Consider the following 15,797-nt stretch of genomic DNA (forward strand, 5'->3'; position numbering starts at 1 on the left):
CGATGTAGCATATGCAGTAAGCGTTGTGAGCCAGTTCATGCATGCACCAAGTGAAGAACATATGGAAGCAGTCTATCGGATCTTGAGATACTTAAAGAGTGCTCCAGGAAAAGGTTTGTTATTCTCAAAAAATGGAATCTCTAGTATTGAAGGGTATACAGACTCTGATTGGGCAGGTGATCAGACAATCAGAAGATCCACGTCGGGTTACTTTACTTTTGTGGAAGGGAATCTTGTCACTTGGAAAAGCAAAAAACAGAAGGTAGTATCAAGATCAAGTGCTGAAGCTGAATTTCGAGGTATGGCTCATGGTGTATGCGAGTTGTTATGGATACGGAATATACTGAGAGACTTAGGGATTGCATACGACAAACCTATGAATCTTCACTGTGATAACAAGGCAGCTATCGCAATTGCACAAAATCCAGTTCAACATGATCGCACTAAACATGTTGAAGTTGATCGTCATTTCATCAAAGAGAACCTCGATGCAAAGATTATTCAATTCCCCTTTATTCAATCTGTGAGACAGATGGCTGATATGCTCACGAAGGCAGTATCAGGGAAAGCATTTCATGGTATAATTGACAAGTTGGGTTTGACTGATATCTATGCACCAACTTGAGGGGGAGTGTTGAAATGTATAGCTGTATAGCGTGATCGGAGGAAACTGTATAGCGTGATTGTTTCCTCCGATCCCGTGATTATATTCTTGATTCTATTCCTTGATTTTAGGATCTAAATTGATCCTAAAATCAACTTATAATGTATTATAAATAACCTCCTAATGGAGAAGAATAGACTCATCGGAAAATCATTCATTCAACCTTTGTTATTATTTTTCGGTTCTCTGTTTTACAAATATACTTCTTCTGAGAGAAAAATCAGATAGATTTTGGAATATGTTATCGGGCAAACATGACCATTGACTCTTCCGAAATCCATATCTCCCTCTAAAAAAATTAGATTGAGAATTGGTTGGATAGGTAAGAAAATAGACTTACAAATATTTCTTTTGATATATAATTCTCAAACCTAAACTACTAGAGATGATAAATAAGGAAAGCATCACATTATCTCTAAGAGTTGACCGAGTGAACTCATAGAACCCTCCCTTGTACCATATTGAATTTTTGGAAAAGATAAATACTTCACTAACTTGTTGTAATTTGGGTACAATGAACCTCTATTTATAATAGAGGAAACAAGCTGAATCTAATTACAATTAAAGTCCTTATCCCAGTTACACCCAAAGTTAAACACTAAAAGATAAGTCCTAGAACAATTGAACAACTGAACATAAATAGCAAACTAACATAACTAAAACACCTTTAATTGAGACTCTTTTGTGATACCTCCTCTCATGAAACTCCTGTAAGACTACCAAATTAATTTTGGTTTTGTAGAACTTCTTATTGTGAAAGTCATGTAAGACTCTTCTATATCTACTCTTCAATAGAAAGTTATACTACAACTGATAATGTTAGAAGACTTACCATTTTTGCAAAAAATGTGCATCTCCACATAAGTTTAGGAGGAAAACATCATCCCTTATGCAGATAAACCTATCTAGAAAACACCATAAAACACCATGAGAGATTACTCTTCGACACTTACTAAAAACCCTATAAATAGAGGGTTCTCCTAAAAATTGGTCCCTTTAGCTTAAAACCAAATTGAATTCTTTGTTATTCCACTAGCTTAAGAAATGTCAACTATATATCAATCTCCTCTTGACTGAATTAGAGACAGAATCTCTATCCTCTTCACAAATTGAGAAATATACAACCAATTGTAGTACTTATGTAAAAGGTCCAACATTTAAAATATTACCTTGTGAAAAGCATGCTTGAAATCAAATATCTTCCTTAAGGCTATCATTTGCATAACCTCAGCACATTGTAGCTCTACCATATTTTAAAAACTTCTTGAAGAAACCTCCAATTCTCATCTCATCACTAGTATAGAAGTAAAAATTTCTTAGAGCATGATTATTCTAATCTCTCAATTAAGAAAATCTTAATTGTAGAAAAATTTGATCATATTTGGGCCAATCTCGACTCTATAAGGAAACTATTTTCCAACATAGAGGACCCCCAAGTATATAACTATTGGGAATATCAAAAGGCCTTTGAAGAGGTGTTCATGATTGAAGACCAGTACTTAAAATATTCATGGTTCATTTGAGTTGTATATATATATATATAAAGCCCTAAAATGGTTGCACGAAAACTAGTGGAAAGCTTACAGTGCTACCCAATCAATTTTCCAAAAAAAAAAAAAAAAAAAACCTTGAGATAGTCATTCCTAAAAATAATCTTCCAAATGAAGTTAATGACCTTTACTTCTTCCTTAGAATTAGAATCTCATGGATAGTTTGTTTGGTATTGAACATTTAGACCAACGTCTACCCCGCCTTACTAGTCAAGCAGATTTACATCAAGTGGTGGGATGAATTTGATGTCGATTCCACTTCAATGGTAAATTTCCACCTACAACCACTAAATCATAACAAAGTGAGTATTTTTTTCAAAAGAAAGACACACTTAATCCAATAATTTAAAAAGGACTTCTCGGCCTTAAATGATGAGGCCATTCAGCTTAAAGCTTTGGACAATGTTTAGTTAAGTCCACTAGACAAAAGATGATCTTAACCTCTACATTCAAGGAGATGTTGAACACTACGAGTAGCCTTCATCACAAATCTTCTTAAATGCGCCTTAACCATAATTTCATGATGCAGGGTGACTGCAAACCTTTATCAGCACACCAAGCATCCTTCTTGCAACCATCTCATTGACCCGAGGGGATTATAGACAATAGTAACTATGTGTGTGTATGAGATTAAAGATTTCAAGTATGTAACAACTATGTGTAAAACAGAGAACCGAAAATAATAACAAAGGTTGAACGAATGATTTTTCGATGAGTTTATTCTTCTCCGTTAGGAGGCTATTTATAATACATTACAAGTTGATTTTAGGATCAATTTAGATCCTAAAATCAAGGAATAGAATCAAGAATATAATCACGGGATCGGAGGAAACAATCGCGCTATACAGTTTCCTCCGATCACGCTATACAGCTATACATTTCAACACTCCCCCTCAAGTTGATGCATAGATATCAGTCAAGCCCAACTTGTCAATTATACCATGAAATGCTTTCCCTGATACTACCTTCGTGAGCATATCAGCCATCTGACTCGCAGATTGAATAAAGGGGAATTGTATAATCTTTGCATCGAGGTTCTCTTTGATGAAATGACGATCAACTTCAACATGTTCAGTGCGATCATGTTGAATTGGATTGTGTGCAATTGCGATAGCTGCCTTGTTATCACAGTGAATATTCATAGGTTTGTCGTATTCAATCCCTAAGTCTCTCAGTATATTCCGTATCCATAACAACTCGCATACACCATGAGCCATACCTTGAAATTCAGCTTCAGCACTTGATCTTGATACTACCTTCTGTTTTTTCCTTTTCCAAGTGACAAGATTCCCTTCCACAAAAGTAAAGTAACCCGACGTGGATCTTCTGGTTGTCTGATCACCTGCCCAATCAGAGTCTTTATACCCTTCAATACTAGAGATTCCATTTTTTGAGAATAACAAAACTTTTCCTGGAGCACTCTTTAAGTATCTCAAGATCCGATACACTGCTTCCATATGTTCTTCACTTGGTGCATGCATGAACTGGCTCACAACGCTTACTGCATATGCTACATCGGGCCTTGTGTGGGATAGGTAGATTAATCTTCCAACTAATCGTTGATAACGCCCTTTGTCTGCTGGAATTTGATCTGGAAGAATTCCGAGTTTATGATGTATTTCCATCGGCGTCTCTATTGGTTTATAGTCAAGCATTCCGGTTTCGCGAGAAGATCCAACACATATTTTCGTTGTGAAAGGAAGACTCCATGTTTCGATCTTGCAACTTCAATCCCCAAAAAATATTTAAGTTGTCCGAGATCCTTCATTTCGAATTTAGTAGCTAAATACTCCTGCAAAGCTTGCATTTCACCTGGGTCATCTCCTATCACGACCATATCATCAACATATACAATTAATGCTGTTACCTTTCCTTCTTTGTGTTTTATAAACAAAGTATGATCTGAGTTACTTTGTTTATAACCAAACTCCTTCATTGTAGCCGAGAATCTCCCAAACCATGCTCTAGGTGACTGTTTCAGCCCATACAATGACTTCTTCAATTTACAAACTTTACCTTGAGATAAAGAACCACTTTTTACACCTGGTGGTAGTTCCATGTAGACTTCTTCTTCTAAGTCTCCATTGAGGAAGACATTTTTAATGTCAAATTGTTGCAGAGCCAGTCTCGATTTGCTGCTATAGATATAAGAATATGAATTGTATTGATCTTAGCTACTGGTGCAAAAGTATCCTGATAGTCTATCCCATACCTTTGCGTATATCCTTTTGCAACTAGCCGAGTTTTATATCTGTCAATGCTTCCATCTGGTTTGAGTTTCAATGTGAACACCCATCGACATCAAATTGTTTTTACTCCTTTAGGTTGGGGAACAAGTTCCCAAGTGGCATTTTTTTGTAGAGCCTCCATCTCTTCGTTCACCGTTTTTTTCCATTTTGGATCAGCTAATGCATCCTGCACATTACTAGGAATAGAAACCCTGGATAATTGATCAACAGTAAATGCATATGATTTAGTCAACCTATGGGAGGACACATAGTTATTGATTGAGTATTTGGTCTTTGCTTCAAGATCAGGTTCATAATGTTTTTTTGGGAACTCCCCTATTCAATCTTTGTGGATATCTAGAGGTTATGTTTTCTGTAGGAAGACATGTTTCAGTAGACTCATCAAACACATGATTCGTATTTACCTAAGGAGGAACATTCTGGGTTGATTCTTCAGTTGTTGGTGCAGACGGGCACAACTCTGGGGGTTCTTCAGGTGAAATTACTGAATCACAGTCTTGTTGCACATCATGACACTTAAAAAATTCATTCACCGCTTCTAACTCAATAAATTCGGCACCTCTTTCAACATCTCCGTTAGTTTCATGTGGAACATTCTCTTCATTTGAACTCTCCCCCTGAAGAGATGTCCAAGAAACTCTCCCTGAATAATAAGGGATTGATTCATGGAAGGAGACATCTAAAGTCACATGGAGCTTGTTGGTGTGTGGATCATAACACCGATATCCTTTCTGAAGATCAGAGTAGCCAACAAATACACATCGCTTGGCACATGGATCAAGTTTATTTCGTAAGATCTTTGGGATATGAACATAAGCGGTACACCCAAAAATTTGGGGTTCAAGATTCGGAAGATGGGGAATTGAAATCAAGGATTGCAGCTTATGTAGAGGAGTTTGAAAATCCAGTACTCTAGAAGGTGTTCGATTGATGAGGTAGGCAGCAGATGTGATGGCTTCACCCCAATAAAATCGAGGCATGTTCATGCCAAAGAGAGAGGCACGTACTACTTCCAAAAGTTGTTTATTCTTTCTTTCTGCCAATCCATTTTGTTGGGGAGTATAGGTGCAAGAAGTCTGGTGACGAATTCCATGAGTGGTCAGAATAGTTTCGAGAGAAGCATTAACAAACTCAGTACCACTGTCAGATTGCAAAACACGAATCTACTTTTGGTATTGAGTATGTATCATTGTATAGAATTTCTGAAAGGCTAGACACACATCACTTTTGTGGATAAGCAGAGATACCCAATTTATTCTAGTGCATTCATCAATAAATGTCACAAAGTAACGAGCTCTAGAAATAGAGGGAATCTTGGCTGGACCCCAAACATCAGAATGAATAACCACAAAAGGTTCGAAACTTTTATTCAAACTCGGGAAATAAGCAATACGGTGGCTTTTAGCCAATTCACATGTATCACAATGAAAATGCACATCAGTCAAACCTGAAAAAAGTTGAGGTCGCAATTTCTTAAGATAACCAAAGGAAAGGTGGCCTAGTCGTCGGTGCCATAACCATACAGTTGTTTGAGCATTATCTTCACTGCTAGCTTGATTTGTCTGACTGATTTTTAATCCCCCATTCTCTGTCAACTCCAAATAGTAGAGTTTGCCCCGTCTAACACCATAACCAAGAATATTCCGGGTTAGAATGTCCTAAAAGACACAAAATGAGGGCCAAAAAGTTACAGTACAAGCAAGAGTGGAAGTAATTTGGCTAACAGACAAAAGGTTATATTCAAGAGAGGGAACCACAAGGACAGTATCTAATGTCAGATTATTGGATAAGATAATAGATCCTTCCCCAGTAATAGGAGAGGTACTACCATTGGTTGTTGAAATAACAAATTGTGGAGAAGGTAGGATGGATTGTAACTGACTGGGATCCCTTGTCATGTGATCAGATGCACCTGTATCAATAATCCAAGGTCTATTCTTAGAATGTATAGAAAATACTAATGCATTATCGAGAATACCTGGATAGGCAACATTTGCAGTAGGTAGCTCCTGATTCTCTTCCATGGATGTCACCATAGCTTTCCCAGCAGTCTTGTTACGGGGATTTTTTGAGAAATCCCACCACTCCGGATAGCCAATAATCTCATAACACCGGTGTTGTGAATGTCTTTTTTTTCCGCAGTGAATACATACACGATTGTTACCTTTGCCAGAGGATTGAGGGTTCTGACTGCTTCATGATCCTTGTCAGTTTTGGTTGACCAACATCACCGAGTTCTCGGAGACTGGGCGATAGCTCCCCATTGTCTGTCTCTATTGATATTCGCGTCTGACATAGGCATATGTACTTTCCAAATCAAGTTTGGGATCTTTTCGCAAAATTTCTCCACGAATTTGATCAAATTCGGAGTCAAGCCCACTGAGAAAAATATGAACCCGAAGCCTAGCCATTGTAGAGTGCAACTGGATTAGCCCTTCGACTGTTCCTTCCTGAGATATAGTTCGATGATCAATCTCTTGGAAAATAGCAACCAGTTCGTTGTAGTATGTGGATAACGGTCTACCATTTTGTTTGGTAGAAAAAGATCTCTGGTTCAGCTCAAATATACAAGTTTCATCGGATCCATCATAGAATGTTTTTTATACTGCTTCCCATATCTCCTTGGCAGTGGGGAGGCGAATAAATCGCTGCATGGGCAATGGGCTCATGGCGTCAATAAGCCAACTTTTGACTCTTTGATTTTCAGTAATCCATGCTCCAAGATTAGCATCACCAGATGCTGGTTTTTTTGTTTCGCCAGTGAGGTATCCAGCTTTGTTGCGTGCGCCAATTCGCATCTCCATAAGTTGGGACCATAATGAATAATTGGTCTCATCGAGGATAATTCCAGTTGGAAACGCAGAATTATCTTGGTGGACTATAATCTGTGGTGATGGGATAAGGTCGGTGGATGCACCTGTAGTGGTGACCATCGATCTGAAAGTTTTTTTTTTTTTTTAATCCGGTCCGGTTCGGTTCAGTCCGGTCCGATTAGATCTGGTCCGGTTCGGTACGATCTGGACGGATTCAATTCTGGTCCGCTCCAGTGCTGGTCCGATCCAGTTCGAGTTTAGACCGGTTCGGTCCAATTCGGTCGACCCGCCGGTCTGGGTCGACAGGAAAAATAAATCAACAGTACCTAAGTTAAAAAATAAATACTGTTGTCTTCGGCAACGGCGGCCTTCTTCTTCGACAACGGCAGTCTTCGTTGTCGGCAACGGCAGCGGAGCGTCGTCTTCAGTCGTAACAGGGTGGTGGTGCTGTCGTCGGCGTCGGCAACGTTCTTTTGGCGTCGGGACAGCCGAAATATGGAGTTGCAGAAAAAACAGAGTTTTGCAACTCCGACGGATTTTTTCTTCCTCCGGCTTCCTCCTTCAGCGATTACAGGAGCACTTAGCTCCGACTTTCTGCGACGGAGAAGAGAGGATAATTCTCCTGCTCTGATACCATGTAAAACAGAGAACCGAAAATAATAACAAAGGTTGAACAAATGATTTTTCGATGAGTTTATTCTTCTCCGTTAGGAGGCTATTTATAATACATTACAAGTTGATTTTAGGATCAATTTAGATCCTAAAATCAAGGAATAGAATCAAGAATATAATCACGGGATCGGAGGAAACAATCACGCTATACAGTTTCCTCCGATCACACTATACAGCTATACATTTCAACACTATGTGTGTGTATGAACTAATAACACATATATACTAATTAAAATGTTATACTACCACAATAACAAATTCAAAACATAAGCAAGAAAGCGAAAGAGTGAGTAAGAAAGCTTCCAAAGTTCTTGTAATAAAATATACAAACTTACACTTGAACTTGTATGAAGTGAAAAACATAAGATAAGACTCAAACTTACAAGAAAAATATTGATTTTCAAGACTCCATGGATTTAGCTCACATAGACAAAGAGAGAGACACCTATTAGGAGAAAACAGGAGGAAGAAGAGGTTATGGACTTATGTCCTAACCCTTCCCCTGAAACTCAATTTAAAGAATAATAAAATTATAATATTACAATTATACCCCTAAAACTTAACCTAATTACATCAATGTCATCTCTATGAGATGACTCTTTATTTAACATCTTGTCATCACTATATGGGCTTGTGGGCCTTCTCTTTGATCTATGATCCTTGAGCCCATCTTCCAGATCTCTTGGATGTGTGGGCCTTCATTGGTCTTATGGGCTTGAGCCCATCTTCTAATACACTTGGATGTGTGGGCCTTCCTTGATTGTGTGGACTTGGGCCCATCTTCCAACACTCCCCCACAAACTGGGGGTGAGAGAACATTATGAACGCCCAACTTGTTGCAAATGGTATATAGGATATTCTCGTTTAAAATCGCAGTCCTTCATATCTTCCAACACTCCCCCTCATGCTAGTGGTCTCTTCCAAGAGGCCTAGTTGGCATAATATAATTGAGAGTAAAATCACTCCAAGCCATAAGACATCACTCCATACTCCAGTCATAAAACTCATGTTGGATGTAGGGCACACTCCTATCTTTTGTAGGTAGTGGGTTTATACGTAATGCTCAGAAGTGGAATAAAACTCTTCCATAATTGTCCCTCCACAGGACACCTACTCTCCAGTGGTAGGAGTAATAAATGTCAATTAAGGGGGGGTAACGGGTAATTATCTAGAAGATAATATTCTGGGGCCACCATGTGCTAACAATAGTCAGCAACTTAGAAGTCCTTCAATCAGAATGTCTCAACAAAAGAGACACAATGGTAACAACTGAAATGGGTTTGGGCCCAATAACATGTACCAAATAATCTTTTAAAATGACCCATAAATAATCTGATGCGAGTCTGTGCACCAAATAATATGCTGATCAAGGAATAAGCTGTCAATACTTCAAAATAATAATCCAACTGGAGACAAATAATCGAGTCTCGCCGAGTCAAATAGTAGACCAATATAGCCGAGTCGCGTAAGAAGAACTATGTATAGAACTTGGGACCCAGACCGTATAATCGAGGCAGAAAACAAGTAGGCTGAGTCAAGTTGACCCGAACCTGAGTTGACTCCATAGAACATAATCAACCCTGGGTTGGCAGGTTCATTGGGTTAATTGGGCCCGGTCCAGGTTGGGCTGAATCGGCGTTGGATCAAATTTTTCTTAACTTAAGAAAATAATAATTCAGCTATAGTTATCTTTTTCCCTGACGCTGAAGCTGTAATGGACTTGGCGTAAACAACCTTCGTCCAAAAATGGCAACTCAATGGTGCTAGTGATTAGGGGTGGCATCGAGCCGAGCCGAGCCCGAACCTGCTTATGTTCGAGTCGAGCTTGATTTAAATATTTCGAGCCGAGCTTCGAGCCGAGCCTCGTCTCGAGCCTAAAATTGTTATTGATCTCGAGCCCAACGAGTTCAAGCCGAGCTCGAGCCTCAACATACATTTAAAACTTTTCACAAAATATATATCGAATAAAATGTATATAAAATTATGTATACATTTTACATAAAATTGGGCATAACTTATATATATAATATGTGTATAAGATTGGGCATAACCTCTACTTAAAATTGAGCATAATCTATATATATAATACTTGTATAAAATTCGGCATGACCTCTACTTAAAATTGGGCATAATCAATATACATAATACCTGCATAAACACTCCATACACACTCCATAAAATTGTCTATACATTCCATAAACACTTCATGAAATTGTTTATACACTCCATAAAATAATCTAAACACTCCATACACTGCATAACATTATAAATAAACTCCATTCAATAATCAAACACAACAAAATTAAATGAAATATCACTATCAATTTACAATCACCCAAATAAAAACTATAAATCCTTTAAATAAAATCCTATTACTATTAGATACTTACTAGAAAATTACAAGAAATATTTTAAATTTTTCTTAGGAAAGTTAAATGGACCTCATATTGCCTTTTCTAAGGAAATAAATAAAAATTAATAATTAATCTAATATATTATTATACTTATCGATAAATTTTTAATCACATAAAATGTCAAACACAAAATTGCTATGAAAATTCCCTCATGCTCAAAGTATTATATCATCAACTGTCAAATACTTATTCAAAATTTTTCTATATGGTTTTCTAACCCATCTTGGCAAGAAAATCTTACTTAGAAAATTATATATTTTTTAAAAAGAATTTATAATTAGAAAAATATTTTGAAAAAACATGAGGCACTAATGGTCCCTATATTTCTATTAAAAATGTCTTTTCAATATTTATTGAAAAAACCACTAATAGTCTCTAGAAACGTATTTCTACTAAAATATCTTTTCAATTTATTTAAGAGCCATGAGGAAGGGACAAAGAGTTTTGTTTTTTCCTTGTTTATGATCTCGCACGTAGGGGTGGCTTTGAATAAATTATATATAAAATTATGCATACATTTTTAAAAAAATATAATGATAGGGGAGGTTCAAGATTGAATTTCAATAATGGATTAAAATGCACCAATATTAATATTTTGTACTCCAATTGTTGTCTAGCATATTTTGTAATTTTTGAATCTGGCCATAATTTATTATGGCCTCCTTAGTGCCCCTAGATAAAAAGTTATATTCTAGGAAAAACTAAAAATATTTTTCCTGTGATACATATTCTGAAAAAAAACCCTTTAAATAAAATGTTATTACTATTAGTGACTTATTAGAAAATTACAAGAAATATTTTAAAATTTTCTTAGGAAAGTTAAATGGACCTTTTATTGTCTCTTCTAGGGAAATAAATAAAAATTAATAATCAATCTAATATATTATTTTACTTATCGATAAATTTTTAATTAAATAAAATATTAAACACAAAATTGCAATGAAAAATGCTTCATGCTAAAAGTATTACAGTATCAACTGTTAAATACTTATTCAAAAATTTTCTATACAGTTTTCTACCCCATCTTGGTACGAAAAATCTTACCTAGAAAATTATATGATTTTTAATAAAAAATTTCAATTAGAAAAATGTTTAAAAAAAATGAGACACTAATAGTTTATAGAAAATTATTTCTATAAAATTTATTTTTAATTTTTTCCAAAGGAAAAAGATTTTTTATTTTTTTATTTTATGATCTGACACGTGCGAAATCCCAGTGTGATATCATCTTCAGGGAGAAAACAATCCCAGCAAGCAGCTGCGACGACGGTATAGACGGCCGGCGAACAGCTACGACGGCGGTAGAGGCGGCGACAACAACCGATGGGAGGGGTCGGCGGTGACTAGGGGGGAGAAAAAAAATTTCCCCCCCTAGCTCTCGCTCTAGCTCCCGCTCCCGCTCCCCCGCTCCCTCGGGATCCCGTTATCGATCCATACCGATCCGACTCACTTCGAGCCGGCTCGCGAGCCGACGAACCGAACCTAGCTTCGGTCAAGGTCGGCTCGTTAAGGTAAACGAGCCAATTTCGGTGATCGAGCTCGGCTCGAACTCGATTAATGACGAATCGAACCAAGCTGGTACCGAGCCGAACCGAGCCAGCTCGCGAACCGGCTAGGTTCGAAGCCACCCTGATTACTGAGCACAACGGAGAACCAAGTTGTCTTCTAGAAATGACAACAAGATGGTGGAGAGATAATTCCGCCCAGCTCGGTATGGAAGGGCCAGCGAAGAATAGCCACTTCTGAAAAACAGCAACCTTCTGAACATAGATGACAACCAAGCCAGTAAACCCGAGAACAGAAACGGAAAGATACTTCCGAAGGCTCGATGGATTTAATAAAACGAAAACAGAGACTTCTTCTTCCCAAGTGGTGCTGCTGATTGCCGAGCAGAACCATGAACCAGCTCAGTCTGCGATCTTCGCCAACTCGGAATGGATATCAGTATCTTCAACCTCCAGAAACGGAAACAACATCAAAAAAATCTTCTCGCGAGATCATATTATTTCTACGACTGGAAGATTTCCTAGCTGGCGGAAAATAATAAGCAACAGGGAAACGAAGGATGAGTTGTTCCAGAGCGAGTGCACTACTGATCAATTACGAAAGAAATCGACACACCAGCTCAGAGATCTTTCCATCCAGAGATAAATCAATAGAGGAAAATCAGCACCTCGAGATTATCTCCCCGTGATAACAGAGGATCAGTAACTTCTCAAAAAATAGAGAACCGAAAGCTAAACCAGGTTGTATCAGGGAGACTTCCGTTAGCAACACAATCGGAAAAATATCCTTCTTAAAGAGATACGTATCTGTCGTTAATGAGGTGTCCAAGCAGCAAACCTAACCGAAACATCTGCTTCTAAAAAGGGCACGATCTGGCTGGCAATGTACAACAATGGTAATACATCTGGAGACTGGCAAGAATCTCAAGATAATTGAAAGCGAAGCTCGAGTATCTTTCTCTTTAAAATAGCCAATCCCGAGCTCCAACCTCCTGCCACGGTGCCCAGAAATCTGCTGATGCCCCGAAGATATCTTTAACTTCTCTAGAAAAGCAGGAGCATAAAGCAGAGAAGCACTGTGATGGAGAATACAACTATGCTTCAACTGATCTAGCAGCTCTTTGTAGCGGCTTAATGAAGAAAAAACTGAATGGATGATGCATGTAACTGATGTTGGACAGTCACCTCACGTACGGGAAGAAACAGAAGTTGTAGCTTCATCTTTAATTTTTTTTTCAATCGCCATGTTAGCAACAAACCAATAACCAGCTCCTGGTACCTCAATCTTTTTTCTGTAAGCCAATGACGGTATGCACATGATCGTGTAGAGAGGTCCACACCATGGTAAGTTCTCGACCCTGAGGAACGCTCCTGGGCAGGGTAGAAAATGAGGGAAAGTCAGCACTGTGAGCTTCCTATGTTATACTAACACGAGGTCATCAGATTGCACTTTTTTTTGTCACATAAGAGTAGAGGTGGTTGTGGAATAGGAACATGTAGATCGGTAAGAAGATGTGTAAGCTAAATAATTTCAGCTGCAGAGTGAGCTAGAGGACAATACTCATATTCACAACTGGAACGAGATATCATAGGTTGCTTTTTAGCACTCCAAGAAATCAAATTGTCTCTAAGATAAATGGAGTAACCAGAGGTGGAGCAACGAGTATCAGGACAGCCAGTCCAGTCAGCATCAAAGTAAGCAACTAGAGCACCAGGAGTAGCGGATGGATGAAATATAAGGCCAATGTGAATGGTACCTTTGACATAGCAAATGCCTTCAGTCATCAGTTGAAGGCTCAGGAAATCCAACTCAAAGACGATCTCCAACAATTAAAGCGCGATAATCAATTCGTTGTCGCTTATAACCGCATTTTAAGGGTCTCTGCAATCAGCTTCACACGATCAGCAAACCTGTCGACAACACTGACAAACTTCACTAGTTTCTCCGTGGACTTGGCGCCAAATTTTCTACCTTCTCCGTCACATAAATGGCCCTCACGCCTCTCCCCTGCTTCTCTGACCTCATCTCCAGAGCCAAGAGCTTTGAGCTCTTTAAAAAATCACTAGAAATCTATGTCTCTCCCGCTACTGCTTTCATTGCCGCACCCCGTGGATCAAACCGGTCGACTCGCTACGGCTCTGGTCAAACCCATGTCAACTGAGGCCGAACTCATTCAACCCAAGGGCTCTGCCCTCCTCGCTGTAAGATATGCCGTCTTGATGGTCACTATGTTTATCGATGCACCCAACGTTATGCCCGCAGTGAGTCCAATGAATCTCATGCCCATCTTGCCGAGGAATTCACAGGATCGTGCGCTCTCACTAGATCAATACCCTTCGACTGGTTCTTGGACACTGGGGCATCTGTTCATATGTCTAATAACACATCCATTCTGGTTCAATCCTCTCTGTACACGAGTAAGGATTGTAATTGTGGGGAATGGTGCATCCTTACCTATCTCACATACTGGTATTCTCTCTCCTACCCTAAATATTCGGTTGTTAGATATTTTAATTGTTCCACATCTCACTAAAAATCTTCTCTCCATCAGTAAATTAACGTATGATTTTCCTTTAATCGTTACATTTAATAACAATCTTTTCACAATTCAAAATCATCTCACAGGAATGGTGGTGGCAATCGATAAGAGAGACGAAGGCTTATATGTCTTGGAGCGTGGCAACCCTACCTTTCTTTCTGTCCTTGAAAATAAATTTTTACATGCTTCCTATGATTTATGGCATGCTCACCTAGGACATGTAAATTATTCTGTTATTTCTTCTTTACATAAATAAGGACATCTCTATCTTACCTCTTTATTGCCTTCCTCATCCTTATGTAGTTCATGTCAACTTGCAAAAAATCATCGTATACCTTATCCATGTCATGAACATAGGTCGTCTCATGTGTTAGATCTTATTCATTGTGAGATATGGAACCCTTCACCTATCAAATCCCATTTAGGATATGCATACTATGTTATCTTCATTGATGATATTTCCCGATTCACATGGCTTTATTCTTTGAAATTCAAATCCGATTTTTATGATATTTTTACCCAATTTCAAAAACTTGTGGAAAATCAATATTCGGCACATATTAAAAAATTTCAAAGTGACGGTGGATGCCAATTTACAAGTACTTGCTTCCAGACTCATCTTCATACCCCTGGAATCCATCGTCAACTTTCTTGCCCATATACACCTACCCAAAATGGACGTACATAACGCAAACACCGTCATGTGACTGAGACTGGTCTGGCCCTTCTTTTTCACTCCCATCTCTCTCTTATATTTTGGTTTGAAGCCGTCAATACTGTAGCTTACATCATCAACCATTTGCCTACATCACTTGTTGAAGGTAAATCATTGTTTGAACTTTTATATGGTTCATTTTCAAATTATGAAAATTTTCATCCTTTTGGTTGTCGTGTATATCCTTGCTTACGTGATTATATGTCTAACAAACTTTCACCTTGTAGTATACCATGTATTTTTTTAGGTTACAATCCCTCTTATAAAGGGTTTCACTGCCTTGATCCTACCACCTCACGGATCTACATCATCCGCCATGCTAAATTTGATCAAAACAACTTTACTTTCATAAAATCATCTCAGGCTCACCCCCCTGAATATAGAGTTTTTTTTAAAGCTTTACAGGCTTGACAACAACAAAAGAGCCTGTTGGACCTAGGAGCAGTGTGGAGGAGTCTGATACTTAGTTGACCGTCGAAAGTCAAACAAAAATAGGGACATGAGCTTCTATGCAGTGATGAAACCAACCTCAGCCAACTATAGTCATTCCTAAATTTTTACCCCATTCCTGGATGAAACCAACCTCTTGTGAACCCATTCTTTCTTTCAGTCAGAGGGATGATATATTATCTAGCCATGTGGAGAATGCAGGCAAAAAAAAAAAAAAAACTAGAT

This window comes from Aristolochia californica, unplaced genomic scaffold (genome assembly GCF_029961685.1).
Source record: "Aristolochia californica isolate CCGP_79_NKW_82.1479 unplaced genomic scaffold, dmAriCali1.0.hap1 SCAF_14, whole genome shotgun sequence".
Lineage (NCBI taxonomy): Eukaryota > Viridiplantae > Streptophyta > Magnoliopsida > Piperales > Aristolochiaceae > Aristolochia > Aristolochia californica.